Here is a 7,228-nt window from a genome sequence, read left to right as displayed (position 1 = left end):
TACAGGTAATAATTTTTTTTATTTCCTCAAGTGAGGCAATATTTTACCAAACCTGCCTCCTTGCTCTCTTTATTTTATACCACACCAGTTATTCTATCCTAATTTCAAACACATTTTGGGCCCCATTCTTGTGGAAGGACTGGTGGTACCAGTGACCCTTCGCCATTCTGAGCAATTTATTTTTCCTCCCATCTTTGCCTATGTATTTGCACACTGCATGCTACTCATCCACACGCTCCCCAGTTTCTGATTAGAGCTGGTTGGGTCATTCTTACAAATTACAGGAATTCTAATCCTTTAGTATTAAAACAAATTATTCATATTCTTTACAAAATGAGCAGGTTTATTGCTGCTGGTTAAATAATATGCCTAAAATACATTGTTTGCAATGTTTTTTACCCATCAATCATTTCATGATTTATTCAGAAATATTTGTATTACGCTATCTTTGGCACTGGTTATTTGGAGTCAGGAAGATAGGTAAGTATCCTCTTGACGTATTCTCCCTCAACAGAGACTTGGACAGGGAAATGGGGAAGGTGGTGTGGGTTGCTTGCTGTGGGTGTTGTGGGAAATACTTAAAAGTTTAAAAAAATGAAAAAAGTAGATAAAAGAAAAATACTAAGATTAGATTCTTCTGATTCTAACTAGTGTAACTTCTTTCTTTCCCCTTCCTTTCAGAGAGGGAAGGTGCTGCAGTTTAGTAATGAATTTGCTGTACACTGAATCCAAACTGAATCTCCAGGAGAGGGAGACAATGAATAGGCCGGTAGGAAGGATTGAACGCTGATGTCAATTAAACCGAAACCATGAAATAAATGAGGATTTCAGTGGTTGTTCTTCACAGGCACTTCAGTTTGGTATGCAAGGGAATGCTTCCGTTTTATTGCAATAGTAAATTTCAGAGCACAGAGAGAGAGAATATTGGCATTTCAATCAGGGCAGCTTCAAACACACGCGCACAGCCCACTCAACTCTGTTGAAAGCTTTATGAAAGAGAGCCTGTAGGATATGCAAGAGATTACTTACAAGATTCTAAGGGATGGATTTTTACAAAATCCTTATTACACAGCCTGGTGCCCTTGTTGAAGTGAATTTGAAATATGCCCCTGAGCGCCTCAGAGTCTGCAGACAATGCTCGTAGGTATCAGGGTATACATGCATACCTACATTTATTACAACAAACAGACATATGCTTGTTTCAAATAAATACAAAAATAAGGTGTCAATCTTTGAGATTTTAAAAAATCAATGGTGTTTGTAGGGGCCACTATTAATTTTCATTACCCCATCAGTCATTCAGGAAACAAGGTTTGTCTGTGTTGCTTTAGCTTCTGAAAAGAGAAAACAGCAATTGCACAGGAGTATGCACGTAGGAGTGACAGACAAAACAAGGTTTTACGTTTTCAAGTAATCACAGACTACACCATCTTATGCTTTAATAGATTCTGAGAGTTTTCTTGAGAAGCTAATATTGCATGAGGATAAAGTGTAGCCCTCAGCACATTAGCAAAACATTTATACACTAGTTTCTTTTTTGCTAGAAAAAAAGGGACCTATTCCACATGTGCTAAGATAATTCTCAGAGGACCTGCAGATTTTCATTGGCCAAATTATTAAATCACAGTCTCTTTAATAAACTGGAAATGCCTTTGCCAATCATTGTGATAATGGGTGCTCCTCCATAGAATATGATAGTTCACAAAAAGGAAAAAATTAATTTGTTACATGATTCAGAAAAAGCCTTTAAAATGTGAATTTTTTATAAAGTTCTGGGAACAGAACTGACAGTTAATTTCAGTGTATAGCATGTCTACAAATAACAGGAATAGACCTTGATACTAATATTCCACAGACAGGGGATACTCTAAAACCTTACAAAATACAACGTGATCAGTTTGCAATTGCTACATAATTAAAATTATAACACAGTTGCCATTCTGAGGTGTATTTTTCACCTGAGTTGAACTACCCAAACAACCCCATTGCAGCGAGATAAGTTTCTCAGAGGAATTGATATCTGTATGGGAGTTAGAAAGAGAAACGACTGGAATCTGGATTTAGGAAGAAATAAAATGAGGTAGCCCATTTCTATAGAGAGCTTTTTGCCGTGTCTGCACAAATTGCCTCAAATTATCTTCCCTTAGATTTCATCTCCTGTAACTTAGAGTGCCTGTCACATTGCCATGGAATTCAATTCTCAGCCTTCAGGTGGTGCTGAATTCATTCTAATTTTGCTATGTAATTCCAGCATTACTTGTAAGATTGTTTATAGTTAGCTGATACCTTGAGTCAGTGGCAAAATACAACATATAGTTTTGCTGAAGGTGTGACCTCATTTATTTCACAAAACGGAAGGATGGTTCGTAGCTCTTTTTTCCTAGTTCTTTGCAGAACTTTGAAGCTCTTCTTTATCACTATTTAAAATATGAGCCAAGCTTGCCTGACATATCCCATTGAGCCACTGTACTCACTGCAGCTTTTGGATGAGTAAAAAAGGCAGCTTTGGACTTTGAATGTATCATCTGATTACTCTAAAGTCAGGGGCTGAGCTTGTAACATGGCCACTGCTGTTTCAGTTTTCTTAAGGAGCTAGCAAGTCTTCTGCTGCTGAAAATTTGATGAGAAAGTTCACCTTCTCTGTGATCCTGCACGCTGAGAACTGCATCACCCTCAGTGCAAACCCACAGAAATCAATAACTACCTGAATAGCAATGTGCTTCTCAGCATAAGTCAGGGTGACAGATACTGACCACAATAATTCAATGAAAAAAAAAATACCTAATGTTACTTGTTTAGATGGTGGTTTATTGTTGGGTCAGATGAACTGCATTTGTTTGTTCCTGAGCAAAATACAATGGCAAAGTATAGGCAGGTAACTGCATGTGTGAATGTATATAGTTAAGTCCTGTGAAACAAATGTGGAGTAACTATGAGTAACCGTGCTCAGTCTTTTCCAGACTAGTGAGTAATATTCAAGATGTGCCACATGCAATGGTTTATCCTGTTTAAATGTCAAATTCCCTGTTCTGTTAGCTGCATGGCACCTGCAGTTGCTATTGAAGATAGCACCTTTCACTGACACCGATGGTAATTGTGAAAGATGAGCACCTGTACCTGCAGGTCTGAGAAAGTAACCCAGGAAAGTGGTAAGATCACATTCAATGGAAGGCAGGAGAATAAATACCTGAGTATTTAGCTACATGCCATCACCTCCAGTTGGCTGAGCATAAATCAGAGCCAGAGCAGTCAGCAAAGTGGTACTTGCTCTTCCAGTGCTGGTTAAGGACTAAGAATGGAAGAAAGACAGAAGCTAGGAGAAGGGAAAGTCATGGCCCAACTTGCCGGGGCGGTGCAGTAACATCTAACACCCCACCTGGCTGCAGCAGCAGTCGCAAGGTAAAAATGGGCAAAAGGGGCATAAACATTTTGCCGTGCTCAGCAATACGCTGTCCTGGGCAATTGTTTTGTCTCACCTAGCAGGGCCCTTATCAGAGAGCTCTGGTAGCAGTTTACAGATGACAGTGGCTCTGCAGGGGGCTGTAGCTCCCTGTGGGAGGGAGCCAGCCCCAGTGTATAGCTGGGTTCCAAGAGGCAGAGCGATGCCAGCTCGCTTTCTTCCACAGCTGAGGATATGAATTGCCCAGCAGCCTTTGTGCTAGCACAGCCAAACAACCAATTACATGCTGCAGATATGGCATACATGCTGTACTGGAATTGTTCACAACCCACATGCAATTCAAAAGCCACCATTTAACCACCCTTGTCATAACCTCAACCTTTCAGAAACAGTGCTTTGTCACTGAAACAATTGTTTTCTCATGGTTTCAGGTGCCAAAGAAATCAGTGAACTCCACAAGTTTTATGCCTCCTAGCAGCTCTATTCACTTCAGACAATTGGATCAGCATTGTACAGCTGCTACTCCTGCAGTTTTTCATCATTTGCCTGAGTTTATACAAGGGATAAAACAGAGGGCAATTCATCTCTTAGCCAAAGGAAAAGAGCTGGCATTTCTCTCCCATTGAAGCAATGCAAGTGTGATAAAAAGTCTGTGTGATTCTTAAGTAGAGTACAGCATTTTCCTTGGACCAATTACATTTACAGTAATTATTTGCATATTATGATCAATTATTACACAAACAAAAAAGGCAGCTCTGCATCAAAAAATGTAACCAATAAAGTAGAAAAATCTTATTGAAGGATATCTGAGTCACAGAGCTACAAGGTCCTGATTTATTGATGATACAAAACCAGTCAGACTCATCACTGATACTACAATTTCAGTAGACACATGATTCAGCTACACAACCAAAACATAGAATTTATTACATTTTCTTGCCCTTATTGACATAACCTTTTTCTGTTCATGTGGAATTTCACACTGTAAAATCTCACTGTCAACAGATTGAAGACAATTAAGAATATTCCTTCCTTGCTTCTCTGTTGTATATTCTAAAAAGGATAGTGTAGTCCCATACTACGCTCTCTTCTGTCAGCATTAATCTTGAGCTGGAATGTGTATATAGCTCGTTTTGACCTCAGCCATACTATCTTTTTTGCAATGTTAGAGTTGTTTTTGAAGATCCAGAATGAAAATATGGACTACATCTGGGGACAACAAATTTCACCCATTTGAGGAGCGAGCAAACCAAGGAAAATGACAGATGGAGGGGAACTGCGTTGGTGTTAATAAACTGTACGTGCTGCTCTGTTTAGTACACAACAGTTCAGAGTACAGTTTTCAGACTGCAAGCCTGGCTTCCCTGGGGACATTCAAAGCAAGCCTGGGGAAAGGAGGGGGAAAAAAATTATTACTTTGCTTAACCACTTCCACTTATAATTCAGTACAAGTCAAACTGCTGGCAGTTCATGGAATATTCAGGGAAGGGTTCTTTTTTTGCCAGGATCCAAAATGGTAATGATTCTGCAAGTAGGAAAACTGCCCTGTTGTAATATTTAACTATCAGAGTTCCGACTCTGGTAATATGGGGGAAGGAAGAGGCAGAAAACTATACTCTCCCTTGAAAACGCTTGTGTGAGAAGTAATGGCAAAACGGTTATAAAGATTCCTGTGGTGCTTTGAAGTGAATGTTAAGACATTTACCCTTGATATATTAATAAATTCCTAGCTCTCTTCCATATTCTTCCATTTTCTTCTGACATTAAATGAGACATTTTGACCCAAAGGATTGTGTAATATTATCGTATGTTATTAAAGAAGAGATTAGATATTAGAGAAGTGATCTCACAAAAATGGGGAAGTGATTCCTATGTATTACTTACCTTCATCACAAGAGGGTGATAAGGCTTTACTAGTAAATTACCTTAACATCCTGAATGAGAGATGTTATAGGAAAACACAGAAATGTATGTTTATTACTGTGCCCTGGTAATAATCATTGATCCTAGGGGTTTATTTTAACCCTCTTGTTTAATTTAGGATCATTATAGTCTCCTGTATTGTGAGCTGCAATATTTAAAACCTCATTACACCTATGACCTTGCAGTTAACCTGTTAGCTCACTGTTTCCTTGCCTGTGGTAGGTCTGGAAGCAAAGGATTTAAGCACTGGAGGTCACTGTATTATTATTGCAACATTCAGCCAGCTGTACACAACCCCACCATACCTCACATGAAGGAAAAATGCAGAGAGCCAAGATCAAGACAGAGACGAAGGCTGCATGTAAGCATGAATGTGTCTGTCTTGTTGCTGTTGTGGGCAGTCCTACCAATGCCCTGTTATTCACCATATTCAAGGAAAACAGCCTAGAATCTGACCAGGCAGTAGCGCCACATACCTGGAAAAGACTACAGACCTGACCATAGGCAGAATACACATTTTGGGAGGGACTTATGGTTTAAGGCTCTTCAGAAACTTTGTGTGATGTTTGGTGACAATGCATATACCATCTTTATTAAATATCGATGGTTTTCAATCTCCTCACATTTCAATAGCTTACTATTTTCCATTATGTTTCAGTCTTGTTTACTACAGAGAACAAGTGAACAGTGATTTAAATGTTCTTGAAATTCACCCAAACACCATTTAAAAGCTGTGATTTCTTAAAAGGATTGTATTACTCCCACAATTAGAGCCAATGAAACATCGTTCTGTCAGTCCATGACAATAAGCATATATGATTGGAGAATAACTTACGGTGTAATAGTCCTCTGCCTGGGCCCTTCACAAGCCTTAGCTCAACTCTGCCTGAGACAGCAGTACACAGCAGTAGAAATTGCCCTAGTGAGAATGTGATCATCCTACCCCACAGAGTAGCCGATACACAGCACAAGTCATGGCTATGGTAATCAACCACCCTTCAAAAATCTTGAAATCTTGAGGCATCTTTGTGCATTATGACAAAATCCAGTGGCTGTTCCCATCAGTTTGGGTTTGAGGCAATGACGACTGAAAGACAAGAGTGTGTAACAATGATATGAATGGGAGCAATGTTTTATCTGAAGCATTATGTACGATAATAAAGGTGTAAAGGAGCAGCCCATGTTTATTCGTGGCTGATTGCTTAATGGCAAACCTTACCACTAAGCTGAAGCTGACAGAAATCTGAAATCAGAATTTCCTGCAACCCCTTGGTAGTCATAAGCTCTGCATGACTTGTACTGGCTCCTCTGTAACCTCTCCCCAGTACTGCAGGTGTGCAGGGAGTAACTGCTGAGGCAAGCATGTTCATGGCTCAGAGGTACCTTTGGTATAACGGGTACCATAATCCTAAAATTAGCCAGTTTTTATCTTAGATATGGCAGTGACAAATTTTACAACATGTCACAAATCAACTACTACTTTGTTTTTCACATTTTCAGGTAACTTTTCTTTATTCTGCAAAAATGCCAGAACAGTTTTGTAGCCTGTGAAATATTGTTCTTGTGTTTTGATCCTTTGGCATGTGTCATTACAAAGTGTCACCGTAATATGCAGCCACTGCTTTATTTAGAACATACATAGGTGTGGAAAACATCCACACCCTGAGGCACTACACCTCACCCTCAAGCCCTGCCAGCAGCCCTGCCAAGGCCATCACAGCATACAACCAACTTGTCTTCAGGTTGCAACTGCACTTCATAACCCAACAATGCTGCTCTACATATACAATGATTCACCAAATTATCCACCCACAACTATGAAGAGAAAGGGGTGGGAATATGAACTTTCTTCATTGTTTCTCATGGTTATAAGGGTTAACCAAACACCCATGTGGAATGATCAGC

This window comes from Haliaeetus albicilla, chromosome 2 (genome assembly GCF_947461875.1).
Source record: "Haliaeetus albicilla chromosome 2, bHalAlb1.1, whole genome shotgun sequence".
Lineage (NCBI taxonomy): Eukaryota > Metazoa > Chordata > Aves > Accipitriformes > Accipitridae > Haliaeetus > Haliaeetus albicilla.
Note: the sequence above shows the minus strand (reverse complement) of the source record.